We start from the raw sequence: 25,635 nt of genomic DNA on the forward strand, positions 1-25,635 counted from the left end.
TTAACTCAAGCTTCAAAAACATTTCACAGATCAAGCTCCAAGGAATATAAACCCAGTCGAAACTCACAAGGTGTGCAAGGAAAAAGGCCACTTGTAGAAACAATAACCAGCAAAGTCAGATGTTTTATATAAAAATGATTTCAGATATACGAGCATTTCAGTGCTCCTAACAGAAGATTTTGGGCTTTGCGGGTGGCTCAGATGATAAAGAATCTGCCCGAGATGCAGGAGACCCGGGTTCGATCGCTGGGTCAGGAAGATCCCCTGGAGAAGGAAATGGCAACCCGCTCCTGTCAGTATTCTTGCCTGGAGAATCCCATGGACGGAGGAGCCTTGCGGGCTACAGTCCACGGGGTGGCAAAGACTTGGACTCCACTGAACGACTAACACTTTCACTTTCAACAGAAGATTTGGGGCAACCATTTCAAATACAACTCATTGTAGGGTGACTAGATACCACAGTAGTTAAAAAATGACTCAGTCTGTAAACCTGATGTTACCAAGAGAACAAGCACTGTTTTCGTCACTCACACTCAGCTCCCTCAAAGCAAACAAGAAACAGTATCGAAGCTACACCAACCAAAATGATGACGGAGACCCTAGAGGAAAGGTATATTTCATCCAGAATTCCGATGGATGATGACTTATTGCTGTCTAGAATGTAAATAGCATGGGACCAAGAGTCTTTGTTTTCCTTACCCAGTTATCAGTGTCTGGCGCATTATGGCACTCTGTTCATATGTTTGAATGATGGGATGCTTGTCCTTAGTCGCTCAGTCGGGTCTGACTCTTCTGTGACCCCATGGATTGTAGCCTACCAGGCTCCTCTGTCCATGGGATTTCCCAGGCAAGAATACTGGAGTGGGTTGCCATTTCCTCCTCCAGGGGATCTCTCCAACCCAAGGATCGAACCCGAGCCTCCTACGGCTCCTGCACTGGCAGGCAGATTCTTTTACCCCTGAGCCACCTGAGAAGCCCAAACGACAGGGGACAGGCATGAACAAGAACGATACCCTACCACCTGGCGTCTTCTTGCCTCCCCTTGGGGCGCTGTGATAACCCTGCACGTTTTGTGGTGTGTGTTCTATTTGGCAAGTGAGTAGCCTAGTCATCCTGCCTGTAGGCTCAGACATGATTTTCAAAAAGAAAGCACACAGCATCTGTGTTCATCTCAGTGTGCCAAGTTAACTCTGAGATGGCTGGACAAAGAGATTCCTTGATGGAAATATCTGGGACCTGTGAATGGGGTAAATTTTGCTGGGAAAGCAGAAAGTAGGCTGGGTACAGGGAAAATGAACTCAGCTCCACTTGCCTAGTGTTTTTCTTCCAGGGAGGGGAATGAAATCACACGGTAAACAAGTGACTCATGAGTGGCCTACTCTTGACAAACTGGAGCATCCAAGGAGAAAAGCAGATGATGGACAAGAATACTTTGCACTGACCAACTGTTCTCTTGCATCCTTTCTGGCCTCGACTCCTTTGTTATGCTGCTCACTCCAGGTCCAAAATTCTAGCCCCAACTGATGGCAGAGCTCGCTTCCAGCTGAGTGTATGTTTAGACAGCAGGAAATGAGGAGAGAAATGGTCCATTCACAAGGTGAAGAACTGAGTGTGAATGTGGATGGAGGTGTGGATGGGGGGACACTGGGGAGTAAGACTGGCGGGTGGAGCTGGAGTCAAAGTCAGTGAAGAAGCAGGAATAAGCAGTTACCGGGCCCAGAGTCCAGGTAAGCACTTGGGGAGGTCAACAATTCTAGCTGGAGGCAGCTCAAGGTCCCCCTCTGTAGCTCCATGTCATGCACAAAGACAAAGTCTTGGTCCAAATGGGAGATTCTTCATCCCCTCAAATGCCAGTGGCCCTTCCTGGACAGACAGCCCTTGGTCAGCTGAGTCATGCAGAAGCATGACTTGGAGCACGCTGGTTGAAGGGTCAGTCAACAGCTACAAGATCCCTGGAACGGCCTCCTTTTTAAATTCTTCTCTGAGACAGGGTCTAAGAGTTGGGGTTTTGACTAAGGCTCATCTGTTTGAGAGTTCCCCTTCTGATGGTAACTGGTGTCACAGTAGTGATCTGTGTGACCAGGTTACCCAAGCCAAGCAGAAATATCATAAAAGTAGAACAGGTCAGTGGTCCCTGGTTAGGGAACCAGGTGAATCATGTGAGTTGCCCAGAGGACAAGAGCAGGTCAGTAGAACCTTCACACCATCCTGTGTCCCCAGGACAGAGGGGAGTTTGAAAGCATCCAAAAGATCCCACCAGCTTGGGCAGACAGCACAGTTCCTCTCAGGGACTACCAGCACCTTGGCACAAAGAACAGATTTTGTATTGAGTTCAGGCTTCGTGTGTGTGTGTGTGTGTGTGTGTATCCTGGTTCAATTAATTACTCTATATTAGCAGTTTTCAAAGAGGAGATCAATGACCCCTTGCGTGCTCATGATCTTTTCAAGGGGTCCACAGAGTCAAACCCTTTCATGACAAACCTAGACAGCATATTGAAAATCAGACACATTACTCTGCCGACAAAGGTCGTTATAGTCAAAGCTACAGTTTTTCCAGTAGTCATGTATGGATGTGAGAGCTGGACCATACAGAAGGCTGAGCACCAAAGAATTGATGCTTTTGAACCGTGGTGTTGGAGAAGACTCTTGAGAGTCCCTTGGACAGCAAGGAGATCAAAGCAGTCAATCCTAAAGGAAATCAACCCTGAATATTCACTGGAAGGACTGATGCTGAAGTTGAAGCTCCAATCCTTTGGCCACCTGATGCAAAGAGTCAACTCATTGGAAAAGACCCTGATGCTGGGAAAGACAGAGGGCAGGAGGAGAAGGGGGTAACAAAGGATGAGATGGTTGGATGGCATCATCGACTCAATGAACATGAGTCCAAGCAAACTCCAGGAGATAGTGAAGGACAGGGGAGCTTGGTGAGCTGCAGGCCATGGGGTCACAAAGATTCGGACACAACTTAGCAACTACTGAACAACAGAGTCAAAGCTATTTTATAATAATACAAAGACATTAATTATCTTTTTCAATATCATTTTCTTAAGAGTGTGCCATGGACTCTCTCAAACGGTATTAACGGCTGATACCTCCTTCCAGTAAGTCGGACAATAAAAAGATTTGCAAAAGCTGAAACAATATCACTCTCTTACTCAATTATATCATTTTGGGAAACATAATTACCTTATTCTTATGTTATAATGCAATGCATTTATCACTACTATTTTTAACTGAGTTAAAAATTATTTAAAATTTTTCTCAGTTTTAATTTCCAAGATAGTAAATATCCATGGATATTATATGTTTAAGCCACATAAACAAAAACAAAACTCTGAGATGCTCACTAGTTTTTAAGAATGCTCCATAAATCTGAGAACTGCTACTCTGTATTTTCACTAAATCCTGGTTACAAGCCCTGACAGTTACCTGAAATAGCCATCTCCTTACAACATAAGGTAGTGCTGTGCTACCTTTTTTGACTATGCAGATGAATGAGCAATATAAATGGCTCGGCAACCATTTCTCAATGTCATTTCCCTTCTGTCTCAGAAGTGGCTCCATAATTTTAAAGCCAGACACTTCACACCTGTGTTCTAAAGCAGGGTTCTCGTGGAATTATTTATTCCAGGGAGTTGTTGGCTGGTCATATGGGAACATAATTCTCAACTCATCACCATCAGATGCTACAGAGGCTTTATTTATATCTTCCTAGGAAGCAGATAATCTTACTATATCACAATATTTGGGGAAATATCCAGGAGATTTATGCGCAATTCAGATATACCCCTAATATATTATCTTGATGGGCTAGTGGCTCTAGGATTTAAGGTAACTTGATAATTACTCAGACAACAACCACAAGATATTGAGTTGACATTCAAATAAGCTCTCATTCTTCTTTTCATATTTTATTAGGCATATTAACTACCCACAAATCAACAAGCCAGAAAAGATAAAAGGTACTCCATATGTGCCCTGAATTATTCATAACTTCCAAAGAAATATGATGCTAAGTCATAATAATATAAGAACCAAATTCCCACTAGAAGCATCTAGCTTCTGATAGTTCAAGTGCAATACATATCCCTTCCTGACAATATCTTAGCAAAGCATTTTCACAGTGTAGCAGGAACATTTTCATTCATTCACTTCAGGCAATTCCTCACTGCTGTGTTGTGTTCAGGTTAGATTAGGGAGTGTGACAAATTAAGATGTGCTGTAGGTCCAGAGTGTGTCTTTAGGAAGGGTAAAGTCTATGAGAGAGAGATGTAAGCAATGCCGATGCTACAAAGCGAAATCTAGGGAGTTCTGTAAGAATTAGATACTTGCATGCGTGCTGTTGCTTCAGTTGTGTCTGACTCTTTGCAACCCTGTGAACTGTAGCCCACCTGGCTCCTCTGTCCTTGGAATTTTTCAGGCAAGAATACTGGAGTAGGTTGCCATTTCCTCCTCTGGGGATCTTCCCAATCCAGGGATTAAACCTATGTCTCCTGAGTCTCCTGCATTGGGAGGTGGGTTCTTTACCAACTGTGCTACCCGGGAAGCCCCAAAACCAGGAGGGTGAGCTATTACCACCCTCCCGGTATTAGCAAAAGCCATTAGAGCTCACAGCTATGTGAACTCTTTCTATCTGTCAGAGTCTGTCCCTCTGAGACACAATGAGTAACCCAGGAAGGGGCTTGTGGGTAAGCGCATGGGGTTTTCATCAAACCAACCCACCAACAAACCTACGAACCCACCAACCTAGCCATCCACCAACCCACCCACCAACCCACCCACCAACCCACCCACCAACCAACCCAGCCATCAACCAACCCACCCACCAACCAACTCAGCCATCAACCAACCCATCCACCAACCAACCCGCCCACCAACCCAGCCACCAACCAACCTACCCACCAACCAATCCACCCACCAACCAACCCAGCCATCAACCAACCTACACCAACCCACTCAGCCATCAACCCACTCAGCTATCAACCAACCCACCCAGTTATAATCAACCCACCCACCAACTAACCTACCCAGCCATCAACCAACCCACCCACCAACCCACTCAGCCATCATCCAACCAACTAACCAACCAACAGACCAACCTACCAACCAATCTATCAACCAACCAACCAGTGGTGGTTGCTTCCTGCATGAATAAGACCAGTGTGGCTGACTAGCAAAATCACATGACTGTGTTCTTTAATGAGCTACAAACGAGTCCCTCCTGCTCCCCACTCTTGTTTTGGGTGTGTGTGTGTGTGTGTGTGCTATTTCAGAGTATGCTTTCAGGGGCATCAGGACAACCAGACGTGCTCTGAATGAGCCAATGTCCCAGCTAGAGAAGTGAGTGTTATACAGGTCCTTCCTCGATAGAGAGGATGCCACCCCATCCCAAGGCCCAGCTTACTCCCACCCCCACCATGACCCGGTAATACTGTCTCAAGGACAACTCGACAAGCAGCTGTTACTAGTTACTAATGCTGCTAACAGGCAGCATTAGGAGCAAGTCATGTGGGGCCCAGACAGCAGCCTTTTCTTGGGTGGTGCGGCGACAAAATTGGATCTGTACACAGTGACTCCCATAAAGGGAGGCTCCCAAGAAGGGTAAATGAGGCACTGCCTGCAACTCTCCCCACAGATCTCCCAGTCAAACTGATATACTTAGAAACCAGACCCTACACACAGTTCAGGTGGCATGCACAGAGGCAGTGACTCTGTGACTTGCTGGAAAAAGAACGACGTGAAAGAAAGTATTAGTTGCTCAGCTGTGTTTGACTCTTTGTGACTCCATGGACTATAGCCTGCCAGGTTCCCCTGTCCATTGGGATTCTCCAGGCAAGAATACTGGAGTGGGACGCCATGCCCTTCTCCAGGGGATCTTCCCAACCCAGGGCTTGAACCCGGGTCTCCTACAATGCAGGCAGATTTGTTAGTGGCTGAGCCGTTAGGGAAAAAAGGATGTCTGTGGACAATGTAAAATATCTGAGCAAAACAGGAAAACCTCCCTCCTAGTCTCCCAAGGATTCAGGAGGGTCACGATAAGGACATGTTGGAATAGTTGATCACTGGGCCAGGGGTTCATCTCCAGGACCCCTTCCACCACTACGCATTCTCCATGGACCACTGTCTGGACACAGCACCGGCCATAGCCTTCCAGCCAGGCTGCCAGCTTGCTAGGCTGCAGTTAATGCCAGTCCTTGATTTTTAAAGTAAAATTTAACTTAAGAGGAGCTGAAAGTTCTCGATTTCACTTTTCAGACAAAAGTCAACCTTAAAAGCAGCCCCACGAACATCAGTCAAACAAGCTATTTCTGATTTAGAGACAAAAATAACTCCATAAACATTAGCAAAAATGCCAAAACAAACAGCATCTGTCTCCGCTGGGATGACTGAACTTAGAGCATGAAAAGCCAGCTCCCTGCCTGCGGTCTGAGGAGCAAGTCTTGGGTGACAAACCCACCACGTGTTTGCAAATTCAGCATCTATGCAGTGGTAGTTCTGACACTGGCCTCCCATGGTTGGCAGGCAGCCTGCTTCCAGTATCTTCCTTTCACCCTCTGATGGGTGGTGGTAAAGTCATGATTAGAGTCTTCTTATTAGGGATTCTTTACATTCTGCTTTTCAGTAATCCCTTGTCAAGCTTAATTTTAAGAAAATGTGTTTTTTGACAGCAATCATTTTAGGTACTGCATATATTCACATTTGTTCTTGTTGTTCAGCCACTAAGTTGTGTCCAGCTCTTTGCAACCCCACGGACAGCAGCAAGCCTGGCTCCTCTGTCCTCCACTATCTTCTGAAGTTTGCTCAAATTCATGTCCATTGAGTCAGGGATATTATCTAATCATCTCATCCTCTGCCACCCCGTTCTCCTTTTTAGTTTTTTAATTTATTTCCTCTTCTCCTTTTGCCTTCAATCTTTCCCAGCATCAGGGTCTTTTTCAATGAGTTGGCTCTTTGTATCAGGTGGCTGAAGTACTGGAGCTTCAGCATCAGTCCTTCCAATGAATATTCAGGGTTGACTGCCTTTAGGATTGACTGGTTTGATCTCCTGGCTGTCCAAGGGACTCTCAAGAGTCTTCTCCAGCACCACAATTTGAAAGCATCAATTCTTTGGCACTCGGCTTTCTCTATGGTCCAACTCTCACATCCATACATGACCACTGGAAAAAACATAGCTTTGACTATATGGACCTTTGTCAGCAAAGTGATGTCTCTACTTTTTAATACACTGTATAGGTTTGTCATAGCTTTTCTTCCAAGGAGCAAGCGTCTTTTGTGGCTGCAGTCACCATCCACAGTGATTTTGGAGCCCAAGAAAATAAAACCTGTCATTGCTTCCACTTTTTTCCCTTTCTATATGTATGCATATGTGTACACAGACACACATATATTCTTTTTCTCCCCCCTTAATATGTATATAGTTCAGTATAGAACCCTTAACACACAAAATGTGATAACTACTGTGCATGCCTTCCCTGGTCTCTGGGGGTCAGGCTGTCACCAGATTTCCTCCTGCAGGGGAGGAAATCTGTTTATACTCCTCTTTTTTGATAAATGGTTCAAAGGCCAGTTCAGAAAACAGGCACCTGGGCTTTCAACCATGTTGTGAAAATGCCAAGCGCTTGCAGAGAGAAAGAGGCAGACTGAAGCCTGAGGGAGACGCCGAGGCAACCAGAAAGCCCGGATTCAAAGCCTACCCATGAGGCCCTCAGACATGTGGCCAAAATTCCTGAGTCTCGGGTCCACCACTCCAGCCCAGGCCTCTCGCCTGAGTCCCAGGCTCCCGTGTGCAGTTATCTCCTTCCCTGGTTCCCAGACCCAGACAGCAACCTGTGCGTGATCTTCTGGGCTCAAGGCGGCTCCTCCCCTCCCTCCTTCCTTCCCTCTCTCCTTCCTTCTTTCTTCCTCCCTTCCTTTCTATCTGTATTGAACTTGTTACAACATTGCTTCTGTTTTACATTTTGGGTATTTTTGGCCCCAAGGCAACTTGGGCTCTTGGCTCCCCAAGCAGGGATGGAACCCACACCACCTGGGTTGGAAGGCAAAGTCTTAACCCCTGAACTGCCAGGGAACTCCCCCCATCTTTCCAATTCCAGGAAAGGGTACCTCCATTCTCCTCCTGGGCCACTCCCCATATCCCGCCATCAGCTGTCAGTTCTAGCTTTAAAATCTTCCCTCCACCCATCTGCATTTTCCACCTGTACTGTCATGATCTTGCCGGAGCCCCCAGACTGAGCGACAGTCGAGTCTTCCCCAGGGCTGCCCCGATTCTCTTTTCTGTCCCTTCACAGCAGCCCTCAAAGGCCGCCACAGTAATATTTTTTAAAATGCCCGTCGGATCAGGCCAATCTGCGGCTCAGGGCCCTTCAGTGGGATGCTCTTGGCTCAGAGGCAGCAGAGAAAGGACGAGATGGGCCTGCAACAGCTTATCCTGCCAGAAAGTAAGACGTACTCAAGATCGATGGGGACACGTGCAAAACCACCTCCAGAGGTTCTGGATCAAACCTGGGGGCAATATGAACAGCCAAACTGTAATTTATTGGGACTTCCCTGGTGGTCCAGTGGCTAAGATTCTGCACTCCCAAGGCAGAGGGGGCCCAAGTTCAATCCCTGGTCAGGAAGCTAGATCCCACATACCACAACTAAGAGTTCACAGGCTGCAACCAGAGATCCTGAGCGCTGCAATGAAGATCTCAAGTGCCACGGCTGACACCCAGTGCGGCCGGATACATAAATAAATGTTTATAAAAATAATTGTGACCCGGTGCTCTGCGACAACCTAGAGGGCTAGGATGGGGGGCGGGGGTGGATGGGAGGGAAGCTCAGGAGGGAGGGGATATATATATACTTATGGTTGATTCACTTTGTTGAACAGCAGAAACCAATGCAACATTGTAAAGCTATTATCCTCCAATAAAAAACAAATTTTAAAAAATGTACATACAGCACATACAAAGGTCAATGCTACATTAAAAAAAAAAAAGAACTGATTTACTGAGTAAAACAGGAATCCCTGAAATCTTACTGATTCAAAGGAATGAATGAATGAGTGAATAGGGAGAAGAAAAGCTCCTCATCCAAGAAAACTGCCAACTCCTACCACTCCCAGGTGGCGCAGTGGTAAAGAACCCACCTGCCAGTGCAGGGGACGTAAGAGACGTGGGTTTGATCCCTGAGTCTGGAAGATGCCCCTGGAGGAGAGCATGGCAACCCACTCCAGTGCCTGCCTGGGAAATCCCATAGACAGAGGAGCCTGGCAGGTTACCGTCCATGGGGTCGCAAAGAGTCGGACACGACTGAAGTGACTCAGCACACGTGCACGATATCGGTAATTAGGACTCTTCACAGTACAGAGAAGATGGCTTAAAAGTAAGTAAAGACTAATTAATTTTACATAAGAGTCACCCTGGGGCCTCCTGTGAGAGCTGATGTTAATGATGTATTTTCTGTAATTAATTTCTATGCGCATTCTGGGGTTCCCATCACCTTCTCTAGAATGACTCCTGGATTCTGGAGCCTCTCTCTTCCATTCAGCTACCCCCATCAGGTCAGCCTTCCCCTAGACAAAGGGAGAACAGAGAGAACCAGAAACAGCTGCCTACACAGTTAAATCTTAGTGTGACCGCAGTTTCTTTGCTCAGAGAGGAAATTAAGTAATTAACACATGCAAAAGCATATTTTGGAAATAGGAGGTTCTTCTCTGTATTTAAAAAAAGTCTAAAGGGGAGGACAAAATGGAGACAGACAGTATTTAATAAACAGAAAGGCAAGAGATTCAAGTTCAAAGACTAACACCACTTGGTAGCCCGGAAGACCACATTCTCTCTCCAGATCTCACTTTCTCTAGGTTGCAGGTTTTAAATGTGGACAGCACCCTGGACCCTGGAAGACAGAAGCTGAGGCCAGTGACCTGCAGCTTTTATGGTGAGAAGTACTGTCAGCTGCAGCCAAAGCTTTGAGAGGTAGCAAAGGAGAGCACATAAGCCACCTCCCCATAACTTAATCCCCACCTCCTGTCCAAAACTGCACACATGGGTTGTTGTTCAGTGGCTAAGTCATGTCCAACTCTTTGCAACCCATGGACTGCAACACACCAGGCTTTCCTGTCCTTCACCATCTCCCAGAGCGTGCTTAAACTCATGTCCATTGAGTCGGTGATGCCATCCAACCATCTCATCCTCTGTCGTCCCCTTCTCCTCCTGCCCTCACTCTTTCCCAGCATCAGGGTCTTTTCCAGTGAGTTGGCTCTTCACATCAAGTGGCCAAAGTACTGGAGTTTCAGCTTCAGCATTAGTCCTTCCGATTAGTATTCAGGGTTGGTTTCCTTTAGGATTGACTGGCTTGATCTCCTTGCTGTCCAAGGGACTCTCAGGAGTCTTCTCCAACACCACATTTCAAAAGCATCAATTCTTCTGCCTTCAGCCTTCTTTATGGTCCAACTCTCACATCTGTATAATGGATACTGGAAAAACCATAGCTTTGACCAGACAGACCTTTGTCGGCAAAGTGATGTCTAAATGGGTCTAAATGGGATATATTGTGGAGAAGGCAATGGCACCCCACTCCAGTACTGCTGCCTGGAAAATCCCATGGATGGAGGAGCCTGGTAGGCTGCAGTCCATGGGGTCGCTAAGAGTCAGACACGACTGAGTGACTTCACTTTCACTTTCCACTTTCATGCATTGGAGAAGGAAATGGCAACCCACTCCAGTGTTCTTGCCTGGAGAATCCCATGGACGGAGAAGCCTGATAGGCTGCAGTCCATGGGGTCGCACAGAGTTAGACACGACTGAAGTGATGCAGCAAGGGATATATTGACATGCTTATCAAAGGATGTTCCTCCCCCAGTAGGTGAAAGGGTGCCCTGTGATTGGATCTGTATAGCTGACCTGGGTTCGTGGGAAAGGCAGGCAGAGAACACAGCACCGGGAACTTTTGCTCCCAAAGTGGGTACCAGCTTAATGAACCACTGCTCATCACCTGAGCAAATTAACTATGTGTTTAATCCAGGAGAAGAAAGATGAGTAAGAGCAAGCCAAAAAATGTGTCACTTAAAAGATATCCTAACTTACAGTCTTGCCTGATTTCTATTTGTTATTCACATATCAGAGGGAGAATTATCTGAACTCTATTGCTTGTCCTAGAGAAAACATTCCAAAGAACCCAGACAGACCTGGATCCACTTTTTGTTTGGGAATCTATTTCTCTCAATATGTCAAAGTCAGGAAAGCTCCTTAATATTGCTTAATTAAGTAGAGATCTTTAATCCATCTAATCAAAATGTATCACAGGAAGATATAATAAGTAAAACATGCTTGGAGAGGGCTTCCCAGGTAGCAACAGTGTTGAAGAACCTGGCTGCCAATGCAGGAGATGTAAGAGACTCGAGTTCCATCCCTGGGACAGGAAGCTCCCCTGGAGGGGGAAATGACAACCCACTCCAGTATTCTTGCCTGGGAAATCCCATGGATAGAGGAGCCTGGCAGGCTACAGTCCATGGGGTCGCAAAAGAGTCGGACACAACTTACCGATAGAGCATGCACACAGCCCGGACCCCTCCCCGTATCCTCACCTTCTCCATTCCAGTTGAGCTATAAGAGGCACTGTATGTTTTCTGCAAAGGGTTTGGGGAAAATCAGCTTCAAGTCACTGATTCACCAGATGTGAACGAAAACAGAGGCGGGGAATGGCCTGGTTGGCTCACTACTGTACTCTCAGAAGGCCGCCCAGTGCCTGAGCAACAGCTGGGGTGTGACTACTTGTGAATGAAGTGGATGGGTGGAAGGATGGAAGGATGCATGGATAGAGGGAGGTAAGAGTGAGACCTACAAGCAGGCAGAGAGCTTCCACTGTGATTGAACTCTGAAACATCTTCTTACATCTGGATTATAGGCTAAATGCAGAGATTACAGACTAACTTACAGAGGGGACTCAACAAAGGAGGTTAAAAAAATTGTAACAGCAAGAACAAAGCAACTCAGAATGCTAGTGTTTTGCTATTGTTGTCATTGTTTGTTTTTCTACTTTTCGGTGGGATCTTAGTTCCCCAACTGGGGATTGAACCTGTGTCCCTGCAGCGGAAGCTCAGCCTTAACTGCTGGACCGCCAGGGAACTCCCAGAACACTGGTGGTTTTAACGGAGACGAAGCCTTCGCTGACGGGATCCAAGAACGAGATTCTGTACATAAGTTGTGACATCTGTCAGTCACAGTTACTCCTTGAATCCAATGAGGTCCCAGCTTCCTCCACAGTCTGGACCTTGGGGAGACAGACTAAACCGTTTGGGAGACTTCTGTCTGCAAATCATGAAGGGTAAACAATGACTTACTCACTAAAACCCCCAAACATTCAAATAGGCAGCACACACTGAAGTTTCAGGAGATAATTTCAAGGAAAATAAAAGTACCAGTGGGTGGTGAGTTTAAGGATTAACTGCTATTCGTCAATGTGAACCCTGCCCCCCAAGATAGAGATAAGAACAACAGTTTGCAAGTGTCATCAAGAGGAATCTAACATGAGCCACCTCATCATTTAAAATGTCTAGTAGCCACATTTAAAAAGCCAAACAAATAAAACAAACTAGTGAGTATAACAAAAAAGCAGCAGACTCACAGATATAGAGAGCAAACTAGCAGTTACCAGTGGGGAGAGGGGAGGGGTGGGGGCGATAAAGGGCCAGGGCCATAAGAGGTGCAAGTTATTTATGTGTAAAGCAAGCTACAAGGATATACTGTACAACACGGGGACTATAGCCAATATTTTATAAGAACTACAAATGGAGTATAAACCTTTAAAAATTCTGAATCACTATATTGTACACCTGCAAATTATATAATATTGAACATCACCCATACGTCACTTTGGAAAAAGTAAAATGAGAGAGGTCATCTTGATCCTATACATTATTTAACCCAACATACAAAATATTATCATTTCAACATGTAGTAATTCTTTTAAAAGTTACGTGCTTTTTGTCCTATTAAATCTTTGACAGCCAGGATGCCACTTACAGTCACAGAACGTAGTCCGCACTCACCACGTTCTAGGGGCTCGAGAGATGCAGGCAGCGGACAGCCACATACCGTCAGCACAGGTCCAGGAGGACAGACGGACAGACTGAGCGTCACCTGAGGCCGCGGGGTTGGGGTCTGCCCTTCTATGGGGGTTCAGTCACTCTGGCTTCTTACTTCCTTGTGGTTCCTGCCACGTGGGTTTTTTTTTTTTTTTAATTAATTTTTATTGGAGTATAATTACCTTCCAATGTTGTGTTAGTTTCTGTTGTACAGCAAAGTGAACTGGCTGCGTGTAGACATAGATCCCCGCTTTTTTGGATTTCCTTCCCATTCAGGTCGCCACAGAGCACTGAGTGGAGGTCCCTGTGCTGCACAGTAGGCTTTCATTAGTCATCTAGTTTACACACAGTGGTGCGTATATGGCAACCCCAATCTCCCAGTTCCTCCCCTCTTACCTTCTCCCCTCGGTATCCACAGATGTGTTCTCTTCATCTGTGTCTCTATTTCTGCTTTGCAAATAGGTTCATCTGTACCCCTGGGGTAGGGAATGGGAACCCACTCCAGTACTGTTGCTTGGAGAATCCCCATGACAGAGGAGCCTGGTAGGCTACAGTCCATGGGGTTGCAAAGAGCTGGACACCTGAGCGCCTAAGCACATGAACCACGTTTCTAGATTCAACATGTAAGCATTAATAGGGATTCTTCTCTTCCTGACTTTGTCATTCTGTATGACAGTCTCTAGGTCTATTCAAGCCTCTGCCAATCCTGCCATGTGAGGTTTTTTTTTTTTACAACTTTATTTATTTATTGGCTGTGCTGGGTCTTCACTGGGGCTTGGGGGCTTCTCTAGCTGTAGCACGGGGGCTTAGCTGCCCAGCAGCACGTGGGATCTTGGTTTCCCAGGATTCAAACCCACGTTCCCTGCATTGGAAGGTGGATTCTTTACCACTGGGCCACCAGGGAAGTTCCATGCCGTGTGGTTCTGATGAGGCCTAATTCATAGTGCCTAACCCCTAACTCCCAGGCTGAGCCCGTGACCCTGGCTTTCCAATCAAAATTCACGCCACTGCCATGGGCCAAGAGACGGGCACGTGACCAGGTCAGGCCAATCAGAATCCTCCTCTGGGCCTGGTATCCAGGACCCAGAAAGAACGGCTTTCTCTCTCCCCTGGGGATGCCTGGGTGTGATCTGAGGGTTCTCCGCATCCCAGGGAGAACCTGTCTAGGATGGGAGTGCGAGCAAGCCCTGTGGCCCTGATTTGGGGATCTTTCTTATGTGAATTCTGCATCTATCCCACATCCTTCCAGTCCTTGCTCTCATTTGCTCCACATAATTTGAGTGGTATTTTAGCCACTCTCAACAGACAGTCATGATCCAGGCCAAGCCACAACTCTGGCCCAGTGCCACATTCTCCCACCACACGCCAAGGGCCAGCTCTGAGATTGCATCCCAGGCCAAAGAGGGCCCACCGGCCAGACCCCACGTGTCTACATCTTCCTTCCTTCCCCTTTTCATGCATTCCGCCTCAAGAAGCAGCGTGGTATCCTGGTTTGCCTTTCCACTACAGCCTCCCACTGGCCTCCTCATGAACTGTGTGAATAGCCCATTCTGAAGCACTGGCCTTCTTGAATTAGCCGAGCACAAAAGGAGACTGTTTCAGGCCAAAGGTTATAAACACAAAGATGACAATCCCTCCTCTGCGTGGCATGGGATTTGCACAGATATGCTCAGCATAACAGCAAGTCCAGTCACCAGGAAGCGATGACCTGCCATGTAGGTACCTGGTGAACAGCCTCTGGGGGGACTGTGGGGATGAAGCCCAGCCTGGCCTTGACCCCATGGTAGAGGATGATTTACTGAGAGAATTCCAATAAATTGAAAATTTATTGTAAATTGAAGTTGACACCTGATGCGAGTTTTGCTACGATGAATTCTGGTAGAAACCATCATTAAGCCAAACACTTATCCACGCTCCCTCCAGATTAGTTTTTATCCTTTCCCGAGAAAGTTTCGGAGAAAGCTGAGGGCCTTACCTTCAGGCACTGGATTATTTGAATCCCACAGGTAAAGATGGGGGGGTCTCTTCTCTCTGCCCCGCACGGCAGAAGGCATTTATAAGACAGGTAATTAAAATTCACAGATCAGATTACTCCTGTTCCTTGTAGGAAGTTCTCTGAGCTACTGAATGCTTCAATGTGCTTAATGTTTTAAGGGATATGCAAAAGTCATGAGTGAAATCGCCATGAGCCATTACTGTTTTTGCATCACTGAACTCCTATGCCAGGAACCAGCGCTAACTAACCAGGAGGCTTCTGAAGAGAACCGACCACAAATGGATGCTCTTGCTGTCCTGAACATCATCCTCCTTCAGATGTGAAGAGTAGGGCCATGAGCAGGACCCCAGTCTCCCCATGGCATCTGTAATTTGCGGGTATGAATGCCCTCCTCACTATGTCCCCTCACAGGTTCCCACTTACTTACTTGAACACGATGACAGGTTTGTGGGTCTGATGGGCTACCATGTGCTGCCCTGAGATCTCCGAAGTTGCAAACATCTGTCCAATTAGGTTCTGTTCTGACACTGGTGGGTAGAGACCCATGGGAAAAATTCTTGCCTCCAAACGGCCAGAGGATCCCTTCCCAGTGGGTGGGTGCGGGGGTAGGGGGTGGATGGAAGGGAGGGAGTCCACAAAACTCTTTCTTGCTAAGGAACCCAAGGCAAGTTATCTACCCTGCCTGAGTCTCACTTTCTCATCTTCAAAGTGGAAGCACAACTGTGTCTCCCTGGTTCAGCTGCCGGGAAGGGCCACCTGAGGTCACTCTGGAGAACTGCCGTCTCCACTGGCCTGCGGGCAGCAGCTCGTCACATCCTTATTTTCCTTCACCTAGAGTTATTTTTGAGGGTGTTCCTACCTCCTCCCCTATAAATAAGATTGTGAAGAAGTGAAGTATTAGTTGCTCAAAGAGTTGTGTCTGACTCTTTGCAACCTCATGGACCTGGCTCCTCTGTCCATGGGATTCTCCAGACAAGAATACTGGAGTGGGTTGCCATTCCCTTCTCCAGGGGACCTTCCAGACCCAGGGAGCAAACCCAGGTCTCCTGCATTGCAGGCAGATTCTTTACCAACTGAGCCACCAGGGAAACCCCAATATAAATAAGATTACTCACTCAAAAACCATAAGGGCTGCAGCGTTGCAATGCTTGCACCTGGACACACCTATCCGTGAGCAACAAAACACCAAAAAACTATATGGGACTAAAAATAACTGCAGTTGGGACAAATTCTGGGCAAAAGATACAGAGACCAAAAAACCCAACTGCCAATTTTGAAGAGCCTGGAGCAAAAGCAGGGTACTGGGCATGCCCCCTGCATACAGTAATGCCTAAGGGGTGGGCAAACCACCTAAGCCACTCCTCCAGCCTGACCGCTGGACACACCCCCACTCTCACCCTATATAAGGAACAGTTCGCCCCCCTGCGCCCAGGGAGTGAGCAAGCAAGGGAACCTGTTGTTTTATTCTTGCTCCCCTTGTTGCAGCAGAGGCCCGAGTTAGTAAGTCTCGCCTGAATTTCTTATCTGCCCACTTGTCAGTTTCTATTGACTGGGGAAGAACCCTGGTCCATAACACAAGGACCACCCCGCTCCCCGCCCGGCCAAGATAATGCAAGATCCCCTGAACTGCCTCCTCCACTGACTTGCAAGCGGCAGGTCATCACTTCTTCACTCTCCTTCACTGAGGGTCATTTTTGAGGGTGTTCCCACCTCCTCCCCTATAAATAAGAATACCCATTCAAAAACCTGGAGGACCCAGGAAAGTAGAGAAATAAAAATCAACTCTTCCATGGATTCACGACCCATGATAACTGCTATGAACATTGGGCATTTCTTTTCCTAAGCCTGGGTACATTTTACAGAATTGAGATCACGCTGTGGCTATCACTTGGTAGAGTTCTTTTCTCACTTAACACGATTTGCGTTTTCCGATGTTACTCTGTCATCCCCAGAAATAATCCTTGTACTAGCTGCATTTTATTCCACCCAGTGGTTTCTCAGGGTTGACTGAACCACACCCAACTTTCCAGACATTTCGGTTTCCAGCTTCTTGCTAACACGACCACACTGTGGTGAGCGTGGCTTTTCTTCAGTGGAGCTTATTCCCTTAGGAGCAGTTCTAGAAGGGCTCAAGGTGTCAAGATGTAAATTTCTCTTGACTCCTCCTACAGGTGGCTTTCCTTGCATTCATCTCTTAAGTGACACGCTTTTCACCTCCCTGGGATTATCTTTTAGCACTTTCTGATAACTTGATTGAGGAAAATGGTCTTATCATGTTGCTTTGCACTTCCTCAGTTCTCAAGGGACATTTTCCTGTTAACCATTCCTCTTTTGTGGCTCTTTTTCTGCAGGGCAATGAACCCCTTTAGTGCACTGGAAATTGATGGAAGCATTTGGCAGACAATGGGAATCTACATTTTTAATTAGTGCTGATGCAAGTGTTTCTTGGGCCAGAATTGGAAAAATTCTGGATTAGAGGGTTAGCTTTAAAATCTCTTCCTCAGGTTTTCCTTATACTGAAGATTTCATTCTTTACTGCAAATATCTTTTCCAGATGTATCCATCTTTACATTTTTATTACTTTTTAATGAAGCACAGGAGTTCAAGTCATATCTGTCAATATTTTCTTTTGCAATTTCTTTTTTCTCTTCTCAGCTTAGAAATTCTTTACCCTCAGAGCTTTGCAAGGGTTCCTTTTTCTATTTTTCACCTGCTTTTCGAAAAAGTGTCACTGTTTATTTGGAATTGAAGTTGGCTATTTAGGGTAAAGGGAGGAGATCAATGTTGAATTTTGTTTTCCAAAATGTCTAATGACTGTTAGTAAAACTTTGATGGAGGCTAAGGACATCCCTGGTGGCACAGTGGATACGAATCTGCCTGCCAATGCAGGAGACATGGGTTTGATCCCTGGCCCAGGAAGATTCTGCATGCCGAGGAACAACTAAGCCCATGTGCCGAAACTACCGAGCCTGCGCTCTGAGCCCGGGAGCCAGAACCAGAGAAGCCACCACAATTAGAATCCCGTGCACGGCAACTAGAAAAAGCCTGTGCAACGACAAAGACCCAGCACAGCCAAAAAGAAAGAAAGAAATTTAAAAATGTGATGGAGGCTAACAGAGGCATCAAGAGACATAGAGGGAGGGACAGATTATTCTGTGTAGGTGAGAGAGAGCGTGGTTACAAATTTTGAAAGACAGAATTGGAAGCTGACATCCTCCTTGTACCCTGCGCTGACGGCGGGGCCTCTGATGCAGGTAGAACCCTGTGCGCTCCATCTCGTCTACCTCTCTCCAGGTTTTCAAAACTTTTTTGTCCTGAACTTGGACTTCCTGATGGCTCAGTTGGTAAAGAATCCGCATACAATACAGGAGACCCCAGTTCGATTCCTGGGTCGGGAAGATCTGCTGGAGAAGGGATAGGCTACCCACTTCAGTATTCCTGGGCTTCCCTTGTGGCTCAGCTGGTAAAGAATCTGTCCGCAATGCGGGAGACCTGGGTTCGATCCAGGAGACCTGGGTTCAATGCCTGGGTTGGGAAGATCCCCTGGATAAGGGAAAGGCTACCCACTCCAGTATTCTGGCCTGGAGAATTCCAAAAGAGTCACACAAGACTGAGCGGCTTGCACTTTCACTTTTCTTTTTAGCCTTGAGAAAACTCCCGGTATCCAAAGACTTCTGCAACCTTGCTTGAAAGCAAAGTTAACCATTTAACAATTTTGATTTCTTTCTACATGTGACTTAGAAATGCATTCTAATACCTAATCATGCTTCTTAAAGATAGTCTGTTATATTAGCTATTATAAAGTCATGTTTATCACTTTCTAAGAATCTTGTCGTTTGAATGACAGAGATTTTTAAAGCTGAAGAGACGCTCAGGATCATCTACCTGTGGTTTAGTCCCTATGAGGAAACTGATGCCCAGAGACATACAATGTGCTGCTCAAATTCCTGCAGCATATGGCTGCAGATGGTAAAGAATCTACCTGGAATAGGGGAGACTCTGGTTCAATCCCTGGTGGAGAAGATCCCCTGGAGAAGGGAATGGCAACCCACTTCAGTATTCTTGTCTGAGAAATCTCATGGATGGAGGAGCCTGGCGGGCCACAGTCCATGGGGTCACAAAGAGTCGGATACAGCTGAGTGACTAAGCACAACACAATGGGAGATGGTGCTGGAATTCATCGCTGGCCTCTGCTTAAAACTATCCTCCCCCAACTGACTTGCTGCCGTCATCCCCTCCTTTCCAGAACTTATTGGTGGTTACAGTTAAGCAGGAGGTGACAGTTTATCTAAAGACACAATTTACGGTCTCTTAATTACTTTTGTCGACATGCTTAGCTACACAAAACCAAAATACCCAACTACCCTCCAAACCAGAGAAAGGAGAGCTAATGTTCAGCTGACACACCCCATTAGTCTAGAAGAAATGCTTTGGGAAGAATCCACAGACAAAAGATGCGTTGTGTAACAGCTGATGGGGAAGGAAGCTGCCTATGTTCCTCTCCCAGTAGGTCTCAACACTCAGCTTACACTTAGATTAAAATGTACAGGAAACTCATATTCCTGACAACCGTGGCAAAGGCTGTCAGATGCCCCGCCACAGCTGGCCCTGTATGCTGGCCATCTGCCCGTCCACGGACTTGTGGCAGAACGACTCAAGGAAGAGAAGGGGTATCGGGGTGATTTGGGACAAACAACAACGAGCTTTTCCCCAACAGAATTATTTTTTTAATCAGTATCCAGTCTAAAGTTAAGTAGGGGGACTTCTCTGGTAGTCCAGTGGTTCAGAATCCACCTTCCAATGCAGGGGACACAGGTTTGATCCCTGGTTCGGGAACTAAGATCCCACATGCCTCAGGGTAACTAAACCCTCGGACAAAGATTCCAAATGATGCAACAAGGATCCCGAGTGCTGCAACTTTAAGACCCAATATAGCCAAATAAATACATAAGTAAATATTTTTAAAATGTTTTAAAAAATAAACTAGAGAAAGTCTTATTGGACAAAGAGCACCTTTCTTGACAGCATGAATATTAAACTAATTCCCAGCTCTAATCTACATGCTCACTGAGTAGAATAAACTGTCTCCTTAGGTGTCTCCAGTTCTATGATCTCCGATTATACAAGTAACTCTCTCAAACACCCACGTATTTAAGCAAAAGATCACTTTTCAACCCCTGGTGGCACATGTGTACGCCTATTATTCTCCAGGATGCTTTTGAAAAATAGCGTATGCTGTAGATATGGAGATGACCATGTTAAGGTGACCTGGTTTAGCCCTTTGCCAAGCTGGAGAGGGGGAAATTTAAGGCTCTGGAAATTCTCTTCACTGTCTGTTGAGTTTCCTTGGAGCCCAGAATGGCAATGACTCAAGCTCTGATTCAGATCTTAACCTTTCCCTTTTACTCTAAGAACTTTTCATGGCATTTCCCTCCCAAGTAAGATGCAGATGTTTCTTCTACAATATGATCTATGTGATCCTGGAAAACTGCACCCTACGAAAAACCAGGGCTTATGAAAAAATAGGGTGGGCACGGACCACTGAGGACCCATGGGACTTACTAACTAGAATCTTACAAAATTGACAACAATCCTTGTAAGAACGGAAGCCCAGTGGAATCTCCTGGGCCCATTGGAGGCATCATGGCTGTACAGTCTTCCTCCCTGAACTTGTGCTTCCTTCTTGGGGGAGCAAAGTCCTCAAAGACATTCACTTCGGAAAGAGACTAGATCATCAAAATTTAAAACTCTGGCCTGGGGTTCCCTTCTCCAGTAAGGCTTTGTGTTCCTTCTTGTGGGCACAGGAGGACGCTTCTTCTCACTGTCTTTATCTGCGCTTGTAACTCCCCAAACACAGCAGGAAATGAAGTGGTTCTTAAGCTACTAAATCAGCCACTTCTTGCTCCAAAAGAAGGCATTTCTACACTATTCTTGGCTTTTTTCTAAAGGTCTTCATATCCTACTAAGGCTTTCTCATTCCTCGTGAGCTCAAGGCAGAACAGTAACACACTGAGGAAAATCTCACACCAGCCAACTTAACCTGTGAGACCTACTGACATCACACCTCATTGAGGAGTCATCCATGAGCTCGTTGGATTAAAATAAAATTTTAAACATATTTATTTATTGTGATAAAAGTATGTAACATAAAGTTGACCATTTCAACCATTTTTTGAGATGTTTTAATGCAAAGAGTCGGACATGACTGAGCGACTGAACTGAACTGAATGTTTAAAAGATGAAGAAAGTTAATGTCTTTTTAGTTAATGCATATAATAGTGCAGAATTAATTCTGGTCACTGTATTCACATTTATAAATTGTGTTCCTTTCTTTTTTAAAACCCTTTTTATTTTGTATTGAGTTATTGCCAATTAACAATGTTGTAACAGTTTCAGGGGGATGGCAAAGGGACTCAGCCATACATATACATGTATCCATTTTCCCCCACACTCCCCTCCCATCCAGGCTGCCACATAACACTGAGCAGAGTTCCCTGTGCTATAGGGCAGGTCTTTGTGGCAGTGTAACCATTTTTAAGTGCACAGTTCTGTAGTATTAAGTATTTTGCCACAATAAAAAAATATTAAGTGTGCCAGAAACATTTTAAAAAAAGAATTCCAAGATAAGATGATCCTCAATTATTTTTATTACCATCATCCTCCCTTTTTTCATTTGTCTTTTCTCAGATTTAGGTCTAGAAATAGCAAAAAGCAGCAGCACCTGTATCTGTGACACTTCAGCCAAATTTCAAGAAAAGGTCTAATGATCATTATTTCTTAGACTTCAAAAGCTTGAAGGTTTCTGAGCTAAACACACGAATGGTAAATGCTTCTTTACCTCTCCAAATTTATGTTTTAGGGGAAAACCAGAGAGAAACTAAATGCCTTTATAGAGTGCAGATGGAACCTTCTAGGGTCAACACAGGCTTATGGTAGACGTCTGATGTGCTCAGTCACCCGTTCATGTCCAACTCTATGACCCCACAGACTGTAGCCCATTAGGCTCCTCTGTCCATGGGATTTTTCAGGCAGGAATACTGGAGCGATTTGCCATTTCCTACTCCAGGGGATCTTCCTGTCCCAGGGATCGAGCGCGTGTCTCTTGCATCTGCACTGGCAGGAGGATTGTTTATCACTAGCACCACCTGGGATGGCTGAGGTCAAAATCACGGCTGTGTGACCTCAGGCATGACTTCAGACACGTGGCTGAACCCTTCTGGTCCTAAGTGTACAGACTATAAAGTGAGGGTAAAATGAGAAATAAATGAGTTAATATTTTTAAAGCATATCCAACAATGAACGTCATGGACTAGTCCTCCCTAAATAGCTAACTATTATTATTGAAAGGCCACGATCCAGCAACAAAAATATTTCAGGTAGAGAACCTGTTTATTTAAAGTATTTTCATTTTGTGTGGCTGAACTTCCAAATGCTTATTCCCAGAACTCACAAAAATACTTTAAATAACTTCAAGACATGAACAATTGTTGTTCTTTAAGTGATAAAAATAAATACTCTTTTTCAACTTAAGAAAAGGCTTATTGTTATTCTTGGTAGTCAATGGCACAAGAGTTGTTATTAGGAGGGAAAAAAATCTTGACAGCTTTGACTTAACTCCTACACTCAAAGGATGTCATTTAATTTAAAAGTGCAAACACACACAAAGGCAAGGGAACAGATGCCTTTTAAAACCATCCCCTCTTCAAAACCTCCAGATGTCTTTCAAAACCTTACATAATATTTTTAGAGTTTCTTTATAAACTTGCATACTTTAGGCACATTTGATATAAAATGATGTTATAATAGCCTGAAAACTTTTTTTCTTAAATTCTAGAAAAGTCAAAGATCCCAGGATTGTCTTCGGCTATCCACGATGTCACCACCTAGGAGTTTTCCATAAATGCCACATCAAAATCCCATCAAATACATAAACAAAAGAGCTTGCACGGGGGGCCACCTTAGAGGGCCCCACACAGCTGCCAGCAGCAGCCATGGCCCTGAAGCCTGGCCTGGACTCCACTAAGCCACTGGGGATAAAGCCATCTTTTTTAAGCCAGATAAAGCACCCAGAGCGGGAAGGTCATGGCATCAAACTCCATGGCATTCCGGGAGCGGCAAGAAATTGACTAAAGGAGGAGGAAATTGCTAAAGAAGGAGGCAATTGCTAAAGAAATCCCAGAGCTATCTAAAATACTCCGTTCCTGGTCAGAGAAACCTCTGCCATGTCAGGACTGAGGGCAGGGCTGAAATGACACATAGAGAATCTTTTATTCTCAGAGGCATCCTTGGATGACGAAGACAGACCGGTCACTACCAAACATGAATTAAAAGCCAGAACGGGGCTGGCCCTGCCTGATGAACAGCAAGCCCATCCTCGCCTCTCCAACCAAAGTGGCATGAGGTGGATGAACACATTTCCATGAAAGGGTGGGCCGCTGCCCTGGAAAGTGGTGCAGCTGCAGAACCACACACAGTCACAGTACAGTCGTTCCCTACCTCCCAATTATATATGTAACTTTCCTGCAGCGCATCAGTGTGAGTTCTCATTCATCTAGAGTTGGAGCAACTGGAAGTTCCTCTGTACTCATCAAGCATGAGAGTTAAATGAAAAGGAAAGATATTACAGATGTGTTTCAAAATGGACCTTGGGGCCTGAGTGCATCCGCATGATACCCAACATCTTTTACCTATAAAACCAACAGGAGTCATGCAGAACAGGACTCAGAAGCATCAGCTCCTCCGCCCCAAGTGGGCAAAGAAAGGTGAGCTTTTTAGGAGAGTTTGTGCATACCTATTGCTTTAAATTCTCAGAAAAACTGGTGTTCCAAGTATGAAATATGTTTAAGGAGAATATCAAAATACTTGCTGCTCCTCACACAGCTCAATATCAGGAAAACAAACAGCCCAATCAAAAAATGGGCATAAGACTGAAACAGACATTTCTCCAAAGAAGACATGTTGTCCAATAAACACATGAAAAGATGCACAAAGTCACTATTATTAGAGAAATGCAAATCAAAGCTACAATGAGGTATCACCTAACACCAGTCAGGACGGCCATCATCAAAATGTCTACAAACAGTAAATGCTAGAGAGGGAGACAAGAAAAGGGAACCCTCTTGTACTGATGGTGGGAATGTAAATTGATCATCATTCTCTTTGCAACCCCATGAATTGCAGCACGCCAGACCTTCAGTGATGCCATCCAGCCATCTCATCCTCTGTCGTCCCCTTCTTTTCCTGCCCCCAATCCCTCCCAGCATCAGAGTCTTTTCCAATGAGTTAACTCTTCACATGAGGTGGCCAAAGTATTGGAGTTTCAGCTTCAACATCAGTCCTTCCAATGAACACTCAGGACTGATCTCCTTTAGGATGGACTGGTTGGAACCCTTGCAGTCCAAGGGACTCTCAAGAGTCTTTTCCAACACCACAGTTCAAAAGCATCAATTTTTCGGCGCTCAGCTTTCTTCACAGTCCAACTCTCACATCCATACATGACCACTGGAAAAACCATAGCCTTGACTAGACGAACCTTTGTTGGCAAAGTAATGTCTCTGCTGAACTGAACTGAACTGATGGAGAACAGTATGGAGGTTCCTTTAAAAACAAGGAATAAAGCTACCATATGACCCAGAAACCCCACTACAAGGCATATACTCTGAGAAAACCATAACTGAAAAAGTCACACGTACCCCAGTGTTCATAGCAGCACTATTTACAATAGCCAGGACATGGGAGCAACCTAGATGTCCATCGACAGATGAATGGATAAAGAAGATATGGTACATATATACAATGGAATATTACTCAGACACAAAAGGAATGAATCTGAGTCAGTTGAACCGAGGTAGACAAACCTAGAGCCTGTTATACAGAGTGAAGTAAGTCAGAAAGAGAAAGACAAATATTGTATATTAACACATATCTATTCCAATTCCAAAGAAAGGCAATGCCAAAGAATGCTCAAACTACCGCACAATTGCACTCATCTCACACACTAGTAAAGTAATGCTCAAAATTCTCCAAGCCAGGATTCAGCAATATGTGAACCGTGAACTTCCTGATGTTCAAGCTGGTTTTAGAAAAGGCAGAGGAACCAGAGATCAAATTGCCAACATCTGCTGGATCATCGAAAAAGCAAGAGAGTTCCAGAAAAACATCTATTTCTGCTTTATTGACTATGCCAAAGCCTTTGACTGTGTGGATCACAATAAACTGTGGAAAATTCTGAAAGAGATGGGAATACCAGACCACCTGACCTGCCTCTTGAGAAACCTGTATGCAGGTCAGGAAGCAACAGTTAGAACTGGACATGGAACAACAGACTGGTTCCAAATAGGAAAGGGAGTTCAGCAAGGCTGTATATTGTCACCCTGCTTATTTAACTTATATGCAGAGTACATCATGAGAAACGCTGGACTGGAAGAAACACAAGCTGGAATCAAGATTGCCAGGAGAAATATCAATAACCTCACATATGCAGATGACACCACCCTTATGGCAGAAAGTGAAGAGGAACTCAAAAGCCTCTTGATGAAAGTGAAAGTGGAGAGTAAAAAAGTTGGCTTAA

At 45.3% G+C, this 25,635-nt stretch overlaps 1 protein-coding gene across 2 annotated transcripts in view; it reads right to left on the reverse strand.

Moving 5' to 3' along the window:
* Nucleotides 1-25,635, reverse strand: part of NPAS2 (neuronal PAS domain protein 2) — a 199,085-nt gene that overhangs the window by 151,394 nt on the left and 22,056 nt on the right. The gene's annotated exons all lie outside the window — the stretch shown is intronic.

This window comes from Bos mutus, chromosome 11 (genome assembly GCF_027580195.1).
Source record: "Bos mutus isolate GX-2022 chromosome 11, NWIPB_WYAK_1.1, whole genome shotgun sequence".
Taxonomy (NCBI): Eukaryota; Metazoa; Chordata; class Mammalia; order Artiodactyla; family Bovidae; genus Bos; species Bos mutus.